The sequence below is a fragment of the Canis lupus genome, chromosome 14 (assembly GCF_011100685.1).
Source record: "Canis lupus familiaris isolate Mischka breed German Shepherd chromosome 14, alternate assembly UU_Cfam_GSD_1.0, whole genome shotgun sequence".
NCBI classification, from domain to species: Eukaryota; Metazoa; Chordata; class Mammalia; order Carnivora; family Canidae; genus Canis; species Canis lupus.
The window spans coordinates 47,314,175-47,330,883 of NC_049235.1; the positions used below are offsets into that span (position 1 = coordinate 47,314,175).

Below are 16,709 nucleotides of genomic sequence, written 5' to 3' on the forward strand. Positions count from 1 at the left end.
CAAAATAAGGAAAAGAAGCAAAGAAATAGGAAAATGAAGAGCTGGCTGGAGTTAATCTCAGATTAACAAGCTGAAAATAAGTCTGCTCCTTCTGACATATATTTTACCCATTCCAAGTGCACAGTGGATGAATAAACCAGAATTATATAAAGGAGCCCATCCCTGACACACTCTAGCCTATTGAAGATCATATTTTCCATCATGTTTCACTAATTAGCCATTCTGGTTTCTATCCAGCTTTCAGTGCTATGCCTGCCATAAGCTCTCAATAAATATTTGTTGAAGTATATGAATCAATAATAAATTTTTTAATGTACCCAGAGAGTGAAGTTTCCAGATTTACAAACTCTGACCCCATCTGAGAAGAGACCCACCTGACTGGCCAGTTGGCAACTCACAATGATACCTCTACCTCCTTGTTAACCATCAAGAACCCCAGGCTATGAACAACATAGCCTTCCCCTCCTTAGGAAGAAGTTTCTCTGCATCAGCACAAGAAATTTGGGATCACCTCTCAGAGAGGAAGCTTGAAACCCTGTGACCTCCCCTTGTCCCCCAGAAACACAGTCATCATGTCCCCCAGAAACACAGTCATCATGTAGTGGCTCCTTATTTTCATAGTAATGAGTTATCAGCCTTCCCCAAATGCTTGATTACCCACTCTGAACTCTCACAGTGCAAGGACTCTGTATATGTGGAAAATAACTCTCAAATCTAATGCCCAGGTCTGACTTCTTTCCACTTCAGATAATAAGAAAAACTAGTAGAAAGAGAAGGAGACTTCATACAATGAAAGAAGAGCACATATGTCACTGAAAATGCCTCCCTTTCAAGATGCTTAGGGGTTGCTTGCATGGGTCAGCACCTGGAAATAATTCACAGGCTAGTAGAGTGCAAAATTATGTAATAGTATCAAATGCATTCAACTAATGGTGGGTTTTACTATTAAGTCACTTCAAAATAGCATTATGAAATATTTGTTATCTCCACTGTATAGGAGAAGAAACCAAAGCTGGGAGAATAAAGCTACTAAAAAGTTCTATTTGCTGGGATCCCTGGGTGGCGCAGTGGTTTGGCGCCTGCCTTTGGCCCAGGGCGCGATCCTGGAGAGACCCGGGATCAAATCCCACGTCAGGCTCCCGGTGCATGGAGCCTGCTTCTCCCTCTGCCTGTGTCTCTGCCTCTCTCTCTCTGTGTGACTATCATAAATAAATAAATAATAATAAAAAAGTTCTATTTGTTGCTGCATAATATAAATTACCCCAGAACTTAGCTTAAAACAATAAAACATCTACTATCTCACACAGTCTCTGTGGGTCAGGAGCTGGAGATAGTTGGGATGAGTGCTTCTGCCTTCGGATTTCGGTCACACTGTCACTGGGAGCACAGTCTGAAATGCTTGACTGGGACATGGCTGGGGGGCTGGTGCTGATTGTGGTTGGGAGTCCTCAGTTCTTCCCCAGGCTGACCCCTCAACAGGCTGCTCGAGTGACTTTATGACATGGTGGACAGTTTTCATCAGAGTGAGTGATCCAAGATACAGACAGCCAAGTGGAAGTTACCCATTTGGCTCTCCATAGCATCACTTCGACCACATTCTATTCATTAGGAGCAAATCACTCAGACCAGCCCACATTGAGTGGAGGGGGAAATAGACTCTACTTTTTTAGGACAAGCATGTCAAACAATTTGCAACGTATTTTAAAATAACCCCAGAGGCAGAACTGGAATTCTCATTTAACTCTTTCTAACTTTACATCTCCGGCTCTGTCTCTGATACTCAAGGTAGGAAAAACGTGGCATAAATATTTCCACAGTTCACCTCCACACCTGTAGTGGACATCATAAGCAACCTAGTACTCATTCTACTGAAGCTAGACTTGGCCCCATGATCTCTCTCACTCTGCTTGAGGAGATCACCACAAGTCATCTGGAATTGGGACACAAGTAGAAATGTATTCCATCACTGCCTATGCCAGCCCCGTGTAGAAAAGCCTCACAGGTATGGTAGGTTTGGGCTATCTTAATTCCCTAATCTATGGATCACCTCTTAAACTCTCTGTAACAAACCCCTCTCACAAAGCCTTTTCCTTTCTTCTCTAGGAAGGAAAAGGGTTTAGAAAGCCTCATTTGTCCTATCTTTTAGAAGACCCTCCAATTTTAGAACTCCACTATAACTGTGCACTCCACACTCCAGGGATGTCATTTATCCTCTAATAACAGAACGGTGGGGCTGTAACACCCACGATTTTCTTTACTTGGTACAGGGGCCCTCACTCTTGGGTGTACACTGGAGTCACCAGTACTAGGGATAGACTCACACCCCAGGGATTCTGATATCTTTGATCTGGGATGCAGCCTAAAGCCTGGGGCCTTTTCAGAGCTCCTCACATGATTCTAACGTTCAGCTACATCAGAACAATTGACATAGCACTCCGTTTTCATGGTCAAATAAGTAATCCAGCTATGCATGCATTAAAGCATGCCACCTTGTCACTGGTTAAATGATCATAGTAATAGAATTTAGAGAGTGATTAATCCCCCAAGCAATATTCAAAATTTGCTACTTTTTTTCAAAATGTCAGCCTCATTTTGACTTTAGATTGCCTTCCTCTTGGGCAGCCCGGGTGGCCCAGCGGTTTAGCGCCGCCTTCAGTCTAAGACCTGATCCTGGAGACCCGGGATTGAGTCCCACATTGGGCTCCCTGCATGGAGCCTGCTTCTCCCTCTGCCTGTGTCTCAGCCTCTCTCTGTGTCTCTTACTCTCCTAAATTAATAATGAGGGATTATTTACATAATCTAAAAAACAAAGAGGGAGATTAGATAATCTAAAGAATCTGAAACATTTATTTCAATTATCACATCTATCCTAAGAGGGACATATTGTTAACTGAGACATTTTTGCCTTTACACCTTAATCAAAGCAAGGATAGACCATCACCACAAGATACTGAAGGTTTCTCGCGACAGAGGGAAGGCTACAGTTCCCTTATCACAGTTCCTAGGCTTTATTTCTCATTAAAATGATTTTTTAAAAGTCCTCATGACCAGTTGCACCCCAGATATTTAAATCAGAATCACTGGGAGTGGAAATCAGGCATTTGTAAAATTTGTAAAATTCATAAAAATTTTCTGGGTGGCTCCTATATGCAACAAAATTTGAAAACTATTGCCTTAAAATTTTAGTGCTAAATATGTATGGAACATAATAAATTTTCCACATTGTCAAACTATTTCAAGGGAAAAACACCTACTCGGATGGAAAATATTTGCATATACCAGTTCATAACTGAACTAGACTGTCACACAGTCTTGAACTTGAGAAATACATGTTTTTTCACTTACCAAGATTCAAAATTAAAGCAAAACATATTATTTCAATAGAGTATTACCCTTTGTATTTGGAAGCTAAGCAAAAATGTAGTTTATCAGTGCTTTCTTTTTTCTCCCTTTGCTATAGCTTACTGACTTGTCTAGTTGTGTAATAAATGTCTCACAACCAAAGACCAAATTAAAATTGACATCAAGAATCAGGTTTTTAATCATAAAAATAAATTCCTTATATTTCTCTTATAAGAAATAACCGTGTATTAGTTGAACTCACAAAACTTATCATCCATACAACTCTTTTATTTCTTAATCATATACTAGTACCTTGCAACTACATTTATTTAACCGATTTATAACACTAATTCTTGTTCAGGATTTTTATTTTCAATGTGTGCCTTACATGGATTGAAAGAGAAGAGATCATATATTATCAACTAATACTTATTAATCATGTGCTATGTGTCTAGAGATATATTAGTCCATCAACGTTTTGTGTTCCCTATAGCTGTTATTCAATTTGCAGTTTACAATCAGTAATAAAATCAGCTTAGTGGTCTGACCACCTTTTTGTTAATGACACAGTATAAAACAGAAGAGACTAGAAAAGAATAGCAGAAAGCAACATGCTTCCCACATTTTAAGGGTAAGTTCAATTAAGTGAAACTTATTTCAATATGTGTGTGTGTGTAGAGTGGTAGAGCCTTGAAAAATCAAACAGAAAAATATATGACAATGATTAATATCCTAAATTAATTTAAGATGCATATTAGTTATTTGCAGGACTAAAACTCACATCTCTGTCATATTCAGGCATTTTATAACTCACTATTAGCCTATAATTGTCCACAACACCTGCATCCCTATGATGCTGATTGTGATGAATGAGGTCATTCATTCTTGCTGTCACCCATATAGTATACACAATCCATTTATGCTTCGAACTAACTGAAATCAGGGGAATATGGCTACACTCAATAACTGGGAAATTCTATATAGTGGTTCAGTAAAATGAAGCATCATATTTCACTACAATGCACACACAATTTGAATGCTGAAAAGACACATGTAAAATGATTCAACTAATCAGTATTTGTGTGCCTAACATATGCTAAGCACAAGAAATTAAATATGATTGTTTATACTATGGAATTATAATAAAGTCCTACCTGAATTAGTGGTAAGTCCAAGGAGGCCACTAATTGTTATGTGGGTACAAAATGGTGAGATTCAGAGCAAACATTAAGGTAATTTGAACAAATTTTAAAATACTGAAAACGTTTGCAACAATTCCAAGATTTTCTAGATCAAAATAATTCTTAATTGATTTTGAAATTGGATTTTTATTTAGGATCAAAATTAGGACAAGAATAGGTATGCTTCTTCAGATACACTTGTGTCACTTAAGAGAATGTCATCAAGCTTTTGGGCTCTCTGCAGCACGTGATTTATCCATAAAGGAGATGTAGTATTGTTACTTAAACTAATAAATGGAAAATCTTTTTTAAGTGTGTAAATAGGGTAGAAGTGTTGGTCTTATGTATTTCAAGTAAAAGTAGACAGCTGTACTTTTTTTTGCACATTGGATTAAAATAACTTCCATTAGCAGCAAACATCAGTCTGTTTTTTTAACCAATATTAAAGATTGTAAGACCAAATGTTTATTTCTTTGAAGTATATTCCATCATTGGTGGTTTAAGTAGAATTTGATTATCATTTCATAGCCATAAACAGAATTATAAACACTTCCAATTTTGGTGTATGAAAACGTTTTTTAACCATTTCTTTAGGGATATATTGAAATACCAAAATAGTTTGAATTACTTTCTGTAACAAAGTATTAGTCAATTATTTCAGAATATACAATTTTAGAAAAATGTCATTTTTTTAAAACTTATGTTTGATTCCTAGGAATTTTTTTCAAGTTAAAATAATTTCATTTCATAAATAAAATAAAATAAAATAAAACAAAACAAAATACTGAAAACACAGAATGTCACAAAATGTGAGAAACCATTAAAGGGAGATCCCTGGGTGGCTCAGTGGTTTAGTGCCTCTCTGTGTCTTTCATGAATAAATAAATAAAATCTTTAAAAAAAGAGAGAGAAACCATTACAGACAAAATTGCATAAGCCACCAACATACCTGACTCACATCTAAACAACAGACTTCAGATGAGGTTTTCTGGGTGACCACTTGCATGAATATGTATTGAGGGATAGAATTTATAGACATGTATAATGTGTGTATGTGTCAATTATGTTTCATTCTCAAAATATTTAGAAGTGGAAGGTAATATTTGGCATACTTGCTTCCTTATCAAGTCATGACAACATTTTCATACACTTTCCTTTTCTTTTTTTCTTTTTTTTTTTTTTAAGATTTTATTTATTTATTCATGAGAGAGAGACAGAGACACAGGCAGAGGGAGAAGCAGGCTCCAAACAGGGAGCCCGATGTGGGACTCGATCCTGGGAGTCCAGGATCACGCCCTGGGCCAAAGGCAAGTGCTCAACCGCTGAGCCACCCGGGCATCCCTTTTCCTTCCCAAATCAACATTCACATGACTTACAAGAAAATAACCTGTGTCCTCCATGGTTTAAATTGCAGTGTTGATGCTCAGTGGCCTTCCTTTAGGTAAGAGGCAATAATTGGACAACACTGTCTTTGCAGAATGTGTTTCCCCTCCATTATTCTCCTCTCTGAAAACTAACATTTGCCAAATCCTTAGACATAGTGTGATAAGCAGGAGTGGTGTAATCAGAAATGGGCTCTGCAACACCAAAAAATAGCTTATGGAGGAATATCATCACAGTGTGTTGAGAGATCTGATGAAGGGTTGGAGGAACATTCGATCATCACTATCTAAGCTAGCTGAGTTCTGCCTGGAAGAGTCAACTTTGCTTTAGAACTCCGTTCTCAAAAAGATGGGAGGTTTTATTCTTGCCCAGTATAATCATGGTCTTCCAGCCTTTATCTCCCTTCCAGAGAAAGGTAAGATACTAAGATACTAAGTACTCATTGGGCTGTTTTATCAATATTTGCCCGTGTATCCTAAGCTTTCAGTTTCTTCTAGACTTTTTCTTGCTTGTAGCTGTTGTTTCTCTGTCCTGATTATAATAATTATATAAATTTGCGATATTTTGTAATTACAGTTTGATTCGACATCAGTGTAAACTATACTCCACATTCAGCACGTCGGTTCAGTTGTCCATGAGAAAAGGCTGGAAACCAAGGGATCTGAGTTCCAGTTTAGCTCTGTCATGCTACTTTGTGATCGAGAGCAAGTCCTTGGCCTCTCTGGACCTGAGTTGTCTCATCTACAAAATAAAGAGCTTAGAAGAGATGTTGTCTCCTCCTTTAGATGTTTAAACCTCCTTTAGTGCTAAAACTATGCAATTTGGGCTTAGAATCATCTGCAAGCCCTTTATGCTAAACTTTGTGCATTGGCTATTCACATGCTATCTAATCACACCCCCTTTTCTCTTGCCTTCCTCAATCATAGGCTGGAAGCTAACATTCTTGATTCCCAAACTCCCTTGCACTTAGATGGGAAGGCCATGTAAGCATGTTCTGGCCAGTGATGTCAACTGAAGTCTCTAAGAGGAAATTCCAGAATAGCTTTTTAAAAAGAACAGTCTCACCTATAATATCCCTTCATCCTTTTGTCCATAAGGCCACAAGATAATGCTACATAATATGAAAAGAACTCAATTTGCAAATGCATCCCCAGACTATCATCCCAGACTTAACTTGTCTACATCACACTCTTGTTGCTTGAAACAAATAAACGCTTGACCAATTAAAGCACTACTAAGTGGGCTTTCTATGCACTGCAAATGAATGCAGCCATAATAAACCTTAAAAATTCTCTTTCCCAAATAGAAATGATTTTAGAACATGCTTCAGTACATGTTAGAATTAATCCTCCTCCTTGGAATCAATTTCCACTTTGAGATGTCTTCCTTCACCTTGTTTAGAGCTTCTATGACTCCTCCTCAGCATTCAAGACCCTGTTCATCCCCCTTCACCTGTAGAAGTGCTCTCAGACTCTCCCAAGTAGAGCTGATCACAGCCTCCTCCATGCCATCGCCTGGCACTCTTCTCTGTCTTTGCCCCATCTTATTGTATTAGGATTTACTTGGTCCAGCTTTTCTCCTTACCAAACCACAAGTCTCCAGAGAACAGCCAGCATATCTTACACAGCTTTGTTTACTTGACATATAGCTTTGAATCCAATATACATAGATGCCAATAAATTAATAATAGCATCAATAAATGGCAGTTTATGGGGCAGCCCGGGTGGCTCAGCAGTTTAGCGCTGCCTTTGGCCCAGGGCATGATCCTGGAGACCTGGGATCCAGTCCCACGTCGGGCTCTCTGCATGGAGCCTGCTTCTCCCTCTGCCTGTGTCTCTTCCTCTCTCTGTGTGTCTCTCATGAATAAATAAATAAAATCTTTTAAAAATAAATAAATAAACAAACAAATAGCAGTTTAGTTATTTAATTTTGAATGAGTGTATTAATTTATTAATATCATTCTCATTTGGCAAACTCATTCTTTATGGACTGGAAGTGATTGGAGACCAATGGACTTCCTGTGGATTGTTTCATGTAGAGACTGGATAGTCTATCTAGATTGTATAATTGCACTGTCATTCACTTCTGCATGCATTGCAAGCTTACTTTCAAAGAGGAGTTTCTTTCCAGCATCAAATCTATGTCTAACCCATCCAGTCTCCTACCTCTTCTGATGCAGCAATAAGATTGATCCTAAATTTGTTTGTTTAAGGAAAATAAAAGATGTTATTAAGGTCCTGACGCTTATGGGAATGAAAAATGAGGAGCTTTTAACAAACAATAAGTAAATATTTATAATGTTACATTTCTAATGCCTGGGAGGCATGCGTTATGGCTTTCCTGGGACAGCATTAGAAGAAATGGCAAGATATTCACTCTTTCTGATCTATTGATTTGCTTGGCATAGCATAGGGGGAGATATTCAAAACTACAGATTGTGTGTGTTTTTAAGGCAAGGACTACCCTAAAAAGGTCAAAAAAGTAATTGGGATGTAATAGGATTGTGTGAGATTACATTAAAGCCTACAGTTATTCAGTTTATTACATTTTGCTGTGAACCACTAAAATGTCTATCTATCTAAGCAAATTGAAGCTGATTCAGTTATGCTTAAGAATGCTCAGATAATTACTATTTTAGTGAACCTCATTCACTGAAGCTATGGATAAAACATGTTTTCTTAAGGGGAGTGATTTGTCTAGTGAAAAGCACCATGGCTGAGAAAAGCATTCTGAAACTTTAGTAAATCACATACTAAATTCACAATTAGGGCTAAAATCTTTGCCTGTATGACCATACAACTAGCGTACTGGTTGTTTTACTTCGGGAAAATTATTCTTTCCCTTTTCTACTTAAGTAAATTTGTTTTAAAAGGAACTGCACACATTTATTTTTTTTAAGGAACTTCGCACATTTAAATAAAATACATGTTTGTGCACACACACACACATATATATACATACACAAACACACACACACACACATACATACATCCTTCAAAGCTCCCCAGCCTTGGGTAATACAGATGTATATACTGGAGATACTGTTATCTGAAGGCTCTGAGCCTGAGGCCTGATCTTTCTTTCTTAAGAAGTGAAATAAGAACATCATAGAGACTATATGTTAAGTAACTAGAATTTAAATAAAAACTTAAAACATAAAATAATTAATTAATTAAAATTAAAAAGTGCATGGTAAAAAAAAAAAGGTGAATGGTGTTAAATATGGAACTAACCTGAGACCTCTTCAGTGATATATTAATAAAAATCATTGAAAAGGGAATAGCCTTCTGTGAAAATGAAATTTAGTATTGTATCCACATGACACATCAAGTCCACTTAAATACCATCAGACATACACATTCTACAGTTTGGCAAGTATGAGTAGAGTAGAAAGAGCATAGATTTTTGAGCCAGAGAGATCTAATACAAACTCCAGACCCACCACTTCCCATGCAACTTGGACAACATCCCTTCTCTCTCTGTGCTTCTGCAAAATGGGCATAACAAGGCACCACAGTGGCATACAGTTAGAGAAGAGAATGTCATAATTTGCAAAAGCATGCCGATGTGTGAAGAGACGTAAAGTTTAGGTCAAGAAAGAGTTCACATAAAAAAAAAAAAAAGAGTTCACATGCAATGTTTGTTAGAAAAAATTTCAAATATCACCAAAGCAAAAGAATACAGTGAACACCCATGTACCTATTTCTTATATTCAATAACGTTACCGTTTTGCCATTTTGCCATTCTCTTCTCTCTCGCTCTCTCAATCTATGTGAGTGTGTGCATGTGTGTATTGCGGAAACAATAAATTTTGCAAAACTCTGTCCTTAATCTTTCCAGTTTTGTAAATCTAACTACTGACTCAGTTCTCCACTGGCCATTTCATAAGCACCTTAAATGTAACAGAAATCTTGATTCATCATCTCCTACTGCAGACCTGCTCCACCCTTGTCTTCTTCACCCTAGGAAAAGACACCACCATCCCCTCAGTTGTTGAGCATGAAAACCTTGGAATCATCCTTGATTCTCCTCTAAGAGGGGACCCTTTGCAAAAAAAAAAGAAAAAAAAAGATTTAGGGGAAAGACCCAGAATGGGAGGGAATAGCATGGGGGTTATGAGTATGGTGACCTGGGTTCACTGCCGGGTAGCTAACTCATGAAGTTTGTGAATGTGGGCAAGATAGTAACTTCAGGTTTCTCCTATGAAATATCAAGATCACAACAGTATCTAGGACTTCACAGTTGTGAGAATTAATGACCTCAGTGTAGCAACTGTCCAAGGTCAGCTCACCCAGGGCACTAGAGAGTAAGCCTGTTTCTGATTCACAGTCTCCTCCTTGCAGTGATGCCAGAAAGACAGAATGAGAGCTACATGACTTCCCACCTACAATGAGGTGAGTAGCATCAGCAGGAGACAGGACTCATTGGCCCAGAAGCTCCCTCTGTAATTACACTTGGATTTACATACTTTTACCAAACCAAACCGTTTCCTTTGTTTATTCCCTCTTCTGTTTACATTTCCAACCAGAGCCCCTCTAAGGGTGGGATGCATGGTGCTGCCCCCTTCCATGCTCACGTTAAGCTTCATCACCTCTCTATGTCATGCCACTACTTCCTGGACCCTAATTTAGGATCCTTTCCTGCCTTACTTGGAGCCTGTGATGCCTCCTCAGTGGATATGATTTAATAGTCTGCTTATTAAAACGAGTGTATTCAAGTGATAAATCCAAAATTATAATGACTTCTGGCTTACTCTCAACCATGCAAGAAATAAGTTTTCTAATTTGATTAAGTGTCAGAAGCAGATGTATTATCATTTAAGGACCAAGTTTCATGCTATTTCATTCACTGATGAAATAATCGTTTAAATACATATGTATGATAGGAAAAGTGTTTAAGATAAACCCAATATAATATATACATTGTTTGAAAATACACAATAGGTTAATTATATTTTAAAGTTATAGTTAAATATTTATATTTATCACTGATTTTTATATTTATGTATCTCTATATATCTAAATACAGTCACAAAAGGTTATTAATAAATCCTTCACTGCAAATTATTACATGAATAACTTACAAAATGGGTAAAACTAGAAGTAGGGTTTTGTTATTCAATAAAGTCTGTGCCCCTTACAATATTACTTTTATGTACACATTATCTCTACTCTGAAACCCCAAGAAAACTAGTTAAGTTTACTAGCTAAGGGGGAATTTATGCTAAGGTAAATACCTCTTACCTTGCCAGCATCAATACAGTTAAAGAAATGGAACAGTCTATGATTAGACTTTTAAAAAAAGCAAGACCTGGATCTCTGGAGCCGACCCACCTGGACTTTAGGGCATGTTTTCTTGGTCTGGGATTAGTCATCTGGCCCTGACTTTACAGCTTATTACAAAAACTAATGTCGTAAAAAAAAAAAATAAAAAATAAAAAAAAAAAAAACTAATGTCGTCTTTCATAATTGCCTGTATCCCACTTGACTGGTGCATTCTGTACGGTCAAAAATGCACAAACACTGTCAGATCAGATCATTCAACAATGCATCCTGCAATAAAAGGAGCAAGAAGCACTACTTTACCCAAGTACAAATACTGTTTTTCTGGACGACCTCCTGATACACAGAACCTCAGTAACGGTGAAAATCTCAGTATTGTGAATTAATGTCCCGTGGCCTAATTTTATCTGCCCTTAACCAGAATGTGAATGAGAAAAAAATGATCTCTGGAAGCCAACAGCCGGCACTAACAAGTGAGACCATGAGGTTCTCCTGAAGAGAAAGAACTTCACTGAACGGCAACATCAGATGCGATCACTATGGGATCATGTCAGTGAGATAAAAGTGAGGTTCCTTTGCAATGATTTCAGACAGCAGACAAGAACAAGGATACTGGGGAAAACCATGAAAATAATCAAGGGACGCCCGGGTGGCTCGGTGGCTAAGCGTCTGCCTTTGGTTCAGGGCATGATCCTGGAGTCCCCAGATTGAGTCCCGCATCAGACTCCCTGCACGGGGCCTGCTTCTCTCTCTGTGTGTCTCTCATGAATAAATAAATAAAATCTTAAAAAAAATAAGAAAATAATCAAATGTCTCCCCTTTCAGCTAACAGGAGTGGCCACTGCCTCTTGGTCAATTTCATCTTTCACTCCACTCCATTTCTCCCACCTCCTAGATAAAAAGTATTAAGTTATCCAGGCATAGATTTAATTTCCCTTCCTTACAGTATCCAATCCTGAAGAGTGCTCTGTTTCTTTGAACACTCCACAAAATCACCTAACACGGGCTCCAATCCTGACTTGCTTCCTGGTGTGGTCTGCTTTGTTGTAGCAAGTAACACAGACAAAACTGTCCCACTACAGGTATGTTCTGAGGGAACTCTGGCTCCGGACAGTGTTAACACCAAGAGCTATTCTCAGTCATTTGACCCAAAAAATAACCCAATGACAGGGAAAACAGAAGAAATTGGAAATAGAAATTGGCATTTTTACATGGTTGCCTTTATCTCACACACCAACCCCGTGATTTTTTTTTCCTTCCCTCACAGCCTCAGAGCAATCTATCAGGAGGCCTCCTTAGCTCCACCTCACAGCAGGTCCCAAACCTGCCCACTCCTCATCACCTCCACTGCACTCACCCAGCCCAGTCATACTCAGCCCCCATCAGCTCCACTGCCACAGTCTCTGGACCTCGGTTGTGGCCCCCAGCTCCCATCCATGGCCCATTTGTCTCACCATAGCCAGAGGGCACTTAACAAATAGGAAATATATATGTATGTGTAACATTGAGTTTACAAAAAAGTGCTCAAAGTCAACAAGCAACTCAATGTTTTTGAATTAAAGGAACATGTTGCTAAGCGTAGTGCTTGGCACAAAGTGACTACTCAGTGAGTATTTATTGTATACACAAAGAATAATTTTTCATCTAACAATTGGCAAAGATTTAAAAATAGAAATTCATAGTATTGGCAAGGACTCAAAGAAACAGCACTCCATGCACTTCTGGAGAGATTGTGCATATTATGAGAACATTTGTCTCAAAAGCCTGAAATGTCCATACACTTTGAGAAAGCATTTTCATATTTAAACTTTTGCTCTAAGGATATAATTAGAATGTGCACAAAGCCTGTATGTATATTCAATAATCCAGGAACTTTCTCTTTTTTTTTTAAGATATATTTGTTTATTTGAGAGAAAGGGAGAGAGAGAGAGCATGCAAGAAGAGGGAGGGGCAGAGGAAAAGAATCTTAAGCAGATTCCACACTGAGCGTGGACCCCTATGCAGGGCTCTATCTCATAGCCCATGAGATCATGACCAAATCCAGAGTCGGTCGCTTAACCAACTGCACCACCCAGGCACCCCGATAATAGTCCACAGGCATTTTAACTGGCTGTTTAATCTTATATGTTCAAGAATGGATTTTTTTTTAGGTTATAAAAATTCATCATGAAATAAAAAGACACATTTCTGTTGTTGAGCAGTGTATTCAGTCTCTGTTGCTGCCATAACTGTTTACCACAAACTTGGTTTAAAACAGTAAAATTTATTACTTTAAATAAATGGAGGATGGAAGTCAGAATTGGATCTCACTGAACTAAAGTCAAGATATCAGCAGGACTGTGTTCTGCCTGGAGACCCTAAGAGGAAATCCATTTCCTTGCCTTTTCTAGCTTTTATAGGCCTCCTACATGTAGGATGCCTACATTTCTACGTTTCTTGACTCGTGGCCTCTTCTCCCATCTTCAAAGCCTGTACATCATCATTTTCAAATCTCCTGTGATTTTGACCTCCTCTTCTGCCTCCCTCTTCCAATTTAAAGGACTCTTATAATTGCATCAAGCTCACTTCCATAACCCAGAATAATGTCCCAATTTTAAGGTCAGCTGATTGGCAACTTAATTCTTCCTGTAACCTTAATTCTCCCTTGCTATGTAACATAATGTGCACAAAGCCAGAGGTTCTGGAAATTCAGCTGTGGACATTTTTGGAGAGCCACTATTCTGCCTACCACAGAGGGTAAGAAAATTTTTCTAAGAAAATTATGACCCTTCCAACCTATAGGTAGGTTTTGAAACTTCAAAAGAAGGCTGGAGTCTGTGGCCTCAGACTGCAGATAATGAACAAGACTTCTCAGCACACTCCGAATACCTTCATGACGACCATAGTCATGGTGGTTGGGAATCAGTATTGCTCTTTATTGCTTGGAAATCCAAATATTAAGGCAAATAAGGTGGTCTGACCCACTGACTAGCCCTAGTGGGTATTTGATCCTCAGGCCCTAGGTTCAGTCTACTTAAAGCAATCAGGAGGGGAAGAAGGCCAGAACTTGAGTTCTTAGGCCATCTAAGAGTCAAAATTGAGGAAACAAAGTTCAAAAACAAAAATCCATGCAGCAAAAGTAGGGTTGACACTGTGAGACAAAGCCAGTAGCAGAAGCCAAGTATAACCGGGATGAACCTGGAATTAAGCATCCAAAAAGTGAGCCCATTCAGCTAACACATCCACCATGCAGCTATTTGCCAGCTGCTCTCATGGTGTTTGGACCTGTTAGCCTGGTTTAAAGGCATAAGTTTGACTGACATAATTTTTCTCAGAAGAGAAACTAAAACCATACCATTGTTTTGATTTATTTTCCCTTTTCTTCCACAGATTGAAGAATCTCAATAGTTAGAAGATGAAACCTTGGCCCTATGCCTAATAGTAATCTGAATGTGGAAGTAGCATTTGGAGCCACTGGCTCGGGTCTCCCCCCACAGCATCTCTGCAGGTGACTCACTTGTAGTGCATACAAGCAGAAGGGAGAAGGGACATGAGATGGAAACTAGCATCTAATGCACACCACTCACACTTTTCCAAAGAATCCATATTGTACCAATCCCCCGTCCATCCAGGTTTATCATCATACGTTTTCTTTCCTGCAATAATGGAATACCATTGGTAAAGGAAACGATGCACAAAACCTCTAGTTCATTCTGCTGTGGTTCAGAGAAAAGAGCTTTAGTGTTCAGGCTTCTGACTAAAATGCTTCCTTGATTTGAATGAGTTAAAGGAGGAAAAAAAAGACTACAGCTAACTTCACTCTAAAACATGGAAGGTGGGAAGGATTGTATGGGATAGAGATAAAGAAAGAAAGGCAGCTCAACTAATTCTATTTTTCCCAAGAAATCATCAAGAAAACAAAAGGTCAAATCTTTACCATAAACTACTGGGTGCCAGAATCCTAAAATTCTTAGGACTTCTGAGCCATTACTAATAAGTTGAAGGAAACCAGGTCAGTGTAGAACAGTCTTGAGACCCCATCACAAACACTAGTCTCCTTTCTCATACCCTCTGATGTGACTGGTTGGTAGGAAAACAAATTCTCCCCATTTGGCTACAAACTAAGCTCACAGAAGAAACATTTCCTTCGACCTCAGCCCCTGCTTTGTCCAGTACTTATGATTCACTCAGGGCCAGAGCCCTGGGATCAACCTCAGGGGTGAGACTTCTCTTTACCCTGCATGAAGGAAGCAGTGTTGAAAGCAAAGTATTTGATTTCAAGAGAGGAAGGCCTGTTCTCAAGGCCTAAACATTTAACTGCAAAATGTGTAAACCGTGCCATGGAATTCTGGCTGTGGTATGTGTCAAGCTAAGAAGGCAACATGCCATCTTGCCACTCTGTGTTACACAGAGGTACAGAGAGCCTGAGATAGATAAACACATACATAACATTGTTCATTGTGATATTAAAATAAGGGAGCCACTCGGACAACTTTTCTGCTGCTGAAAAATTAGAGCTACCATTATATAAAAGCCATAGACATTCTGGCTTAATGTCATCATCAGTTAAGCAGGAGTTATTAATTTGTTGCCAGAAATGTATAAAGATAACGGAATACCTTGTTTTTCCATTTGACGGGTTTCTGAAAATGTGGAAAGTAGATTTTTGTAAGTGAGGTCATCTAGGCATACCACTGTTCAAAATTTTTTTCTGTAGCACTTACTACCTTCTAATATATAATTCGCTTATTTGTTGCACTTACTGTTTATTCATTCTTTCCCTCTATTGTAACACACAGATCTTTGCCTATGGTGGCTGCTGCCACTGCTGTGGTTTTTGGTCAGGACCCAGCTAAAACCTCAAGCCCGGGGCTTCCTACACCACACCTGAATGTCTTTCTTTTTACCACTCCACCCTGCAAGCCTAGGGTGCTAACCCTAACACTTCATTATCCTAAAGGCATTACAGGGCTACTTAGTCCCCAGACACGGAGAAGGCTATCCCTTTTATCAACCCTTCAGTGCAACCAAGATCCCAGGTTGGCATGATGTTCCTCACACAGACATGCCCTGATTTACTACTTCAACTTCAAAATTTTTCAACAACTAATTATGAGCACTTACTATGTGCAAGTTACTGTCCTGGGTGCTTGGGATACAAACAGATAAAATAGGCAAAAACTCTTGAATTAATTCAACTAATATTTCTTAAATACCCATTGATGTTGATCCTGTATGCAATGCCTCTCTATAAATTTACCCTATATGTCTAAATCTGTGCTTATGATCAATCCCACATTAAAATCTCAACTGGACACTAATTTCTGACATTTGCCTTTAAGATAAGCAGACAAGAAGGCCGTTATATTCCAGATCTCTAGGGTTTTTGTTAAAGTATCTTACTTCACACTTACTGTAAATGAACAGGTACTCACCTCCCATAGGGCCTTAGGGAAAGAATCATTGAGTGTAAATATCACAGATTGTACAAATCTCACTGTCACTTCAAGGAGACTCCTCACACTCCCAAAGTAACCAGAAA

The 16,709-nt window shown here is 38.6% G+C and overlaps 1 long non-coding RNA gene across 2 annotated transcripts in view; it reads right to left on the bottom strand.

Annotated features, from left to right (window-relative positions):
- The window catches only part of LOC111098822, a 54,367-nt gene that overhangs the window by 24,776 nt on the left and 12,882 nt on the right, over nucleotides 1–16,709 (bottom strand). The window contains exon 5 of one of the 2 annotated variants that reach the window (XR_005369698.1): nucleotides 14,755–14,823. The exons of the other annotated variant lie outside the window; for it this stretch is intronic. This is a non-coding gene — a long non-coding RNA (uncharacterized LOC111098822). The remainder of the gene's footprint in view (nucleotides 1–14,754; nucleotides 14,824–16,709) is intronic. 2 annotated transcript variants of the gene reach the window in all.